Source organism: Euprymna scolopes, chromosome 21, assembly GCF_053919585.1.
Source record: "Euprymna scolopes isolate OS-2025 chromosome 21, ASM5391958v1, whole genome shotgun sequence".
Taxonomy (NCBI): Eukaryota; Metazoa; Mollusca; class Cephalopoda; order Sepiida; family Sepiolidae; genus Euprymna; species Euprymna scolopes.
In genome coordinates, this window is record NC_136502.1 from 116,627,402 (window position 1) to 116,630,377 (window position 2,976).

Below are 2,976 nucleotides of genomic sequence, written 5' to 3' on the forward strand. Positions count from 1 at the left end.
AAAAAAAACACTCGTCTATCTGAAACCACTATCAATAATTTCCCCTACTTTTTATCTGTGCTTAAACCTAAATGTGGATTCCATGAACAAAGCTTCTTTCTTAGAACTGCACACCTGTTGAACTCTCTTCTATTTGCTTGTTTTTCAGCTGACTACAATATGGTCGTCTTCAAGTCCAATGTAAACAAGTTCTTAATGAGCCGTCCCCTTAAGTAATCCAATTTACCAAATTTCCACTATTAACGATTGCTACAATGTTAAAAAACGACCCTGGTGTCTAACTCTGTCCCGTGGGGAGGCATTGTAAATAGGTACAATACTTTACGTTGACTACCGTACACTAGTTAACCTTTATCCTCGAGTGACCTCTTTGGTAAGTGATGACTCCTTTGTAAAAAAAAAAACAAAAAAAAAAAAAAAAACAATGGCACATTCATACCTTCAGTCATTAAACTTACCCCCACCCCGTCCCCTGCGATAGCCTAAATGTGGTTTGCTTAATATACTGAACACCAGGTGCATAATAACACAATTACATCACTGAAACCTGTTCCAAGTTATGCTTACGTTTCAATAATCACAAACAAACCATTCAAAAGCAATCTGCAGTTCACACGATGGCTATTCATTAAACATCACCAAAATCGCAAATCAAATGCCTCCAATTTCAAGACACAACATGGATGCAATCATGAAAAAAGAAAAACTCATTCTGAAACTCAACACCAATCATATCTCGGAAGTAAATAAGAATTTTGGTTCATCCAATGAATATTCATTCCATGGACATAAAAAACTGACTGACATTTTTTCATATTCTAATCTTTTTTTTTTCTACCTCAGATTAAGATTAATGTGGAGATTCTAATAGTTTTTTTCCAGGATTATTTTTTTTATTTTGTTGTATTTTCTATCGATTTTTTTCCTTGTTACATAAATTGTAGAGTATTTTTTTGTCAATTTTTACAGTACCTTCAAATACTTTTATATTAATTTTTTTTTAACACAAATATGTCATGGATGAGCAAGTAAGCCAAAATTAATTTTATTTTGACTAATTTTTCAACTGTATTTCATTAAAGGTAATTTGTATTGCAAAAAATTTATATATATATATATGATAAACTATGAAGGAATATAAATGCTCAAGTTGGTTAATAAGTGTATTTTTTATATTTATAGAATACAATCATGCATTGATTAGTTACCTGTAACAGTAATTTATGGGATAGGCAGATATTTGTTACTCTCTACTTTGGTAAGAGTTTTAAAAAAGTCAACAGAAACCGCTGGTACAGATGGCTAATCAATGCATAATTGTATCACATATATATAATATGGTGAATATGTATACAGATATTTTCAATCATTAAGAGAGAAGATAGACTATTCTTTCACTGAATGATAAAATTGAATATAATAGGCTTTATCTCGTTCTCGTGTAAAGATCTATAAAAAAATAAAAATAAAAAAAATTTCGTACATTTATTGAAAAGAAAGAAATCTTTTAACAAAACAAAAAAAATCTTGAAATATTGTTTAGGGTTGGAATGGATTGGAGAATCTATGCCAGAAAAAAAAAAATCACACAGTTGAATAATTTGATTATACAATTAAATTTAAAGTTTTGATCAGTGGTTATTTTATTTTCAGTTTAAAAAAAAATTCTAAATCCCTTTCATAATGATGCATTAAAAACATGTTTGGTCGTGTGGCCTTTGGGTCAAGATCAAAGTGTAGTATCTGTTCTTCAGATGCTACACTTAAATTTCTTGTTCTCTGTCAGTGAAGGAGAAATCCTTCACGACTGAGACAATTTTTAGTTTTGTTCCTTTTCTCCACATTAAAAAACGACCCTGGTGTCTAACTCTGTCCCGTGGGGAGGCATTGTAAATAGGAACATTAAATGACTATGTTTGTTTCGGAATAGATTTTTTTTAATTCTTTAATTGCATGTTTATCTTTAAAATGAATTAAAATATTTAAATTTAACCTATAAATATCAAATTCATGTCAATATTACATCATTGTTCAATTTCCATTTGCCATTTTTTTTTCTTTTGTGTAAAAATAAAAGATATTTAATTGATAATATATTTGTAAAATACATTTTTTTGGTGTTGGGAAAATACAATTTTTACAAATTTTATTATGGATGTGTGCAAATTTTAGAATTTAAAAAAATTGATAAAGAAATAAAAAAAATCAAAGCAGGAATCAATGTGTAATTTTGTGATTTTTAAAAAAATAATTTCCAAAAATATTAACGATTCTATTTTTAGTGAGAAAGTGGAAATTCTAGAATTATCTGATTTGATCAAATCTTTTTCTTTTCAGAAGTTTTATTTTAACAAGTATCACAGGGAACCACAAAGTAATTTCTATATTCAAGCAATTTACAAAACAAATTATTCTTTATAATGGTATTTGGGATTATAGAGAAAGGTTTGCTTATACAGAACTTACAAAATTAATTTGTTTAAAATCATTACAATATATAATGATGCCCATTTTTAGTCGTGTGCAAGCGACTCTATAAGTCACTCCATCGGTCGGTTGCTCTGTCCGTAACACTTTTGTGCTCGGCCTTTTTGGTTAAGATCAAAGGTCTGTTGTTAATAGATGCTGTTTTTAGCTTTTTAAGCTTTTCTTAGCCTTTTGGCCAAGATCAAAGTGTAGTATATGTTCTTACTACATGCTGTACTTATTGTGATATAAAGTGGGGGATCACTTTTCTGTATTTAATGTAAAATGATCACCCAATTTACAACCAGTCAGTCTCAAAGCCATTCAAGTCATTCTCCAGATCATTCAAGTTGTTCTTGAAGGATTCTAATTATTTTTTAAGCATTCAAGTCATTCTTAAGGTCATTCAATTCATCCTTAAGTTCATTAAAGTCATTTACTTTTTATTTATTTAAGTCATTTCATCCCATTTTTCGGTCATTTTAGTTTATCTTTAAGAATTTCATGTCA

At 29.0% G+C, this 2,976-nt stretch overlaps 1 pseudogene; it reads left to right on the plus strand.

Moving 5' to 3' along the window:
- The first annotated feature begins 2,642 nt into the window (after positions 1-2,642).
- On the plus strand, positions 2,643-2,764 carry LOC145243298 (U2 spliceosomal RNA; annotated as a pseudogene).
- Positions 2,765-2,976: the final 212 nt, after the last annotated feature.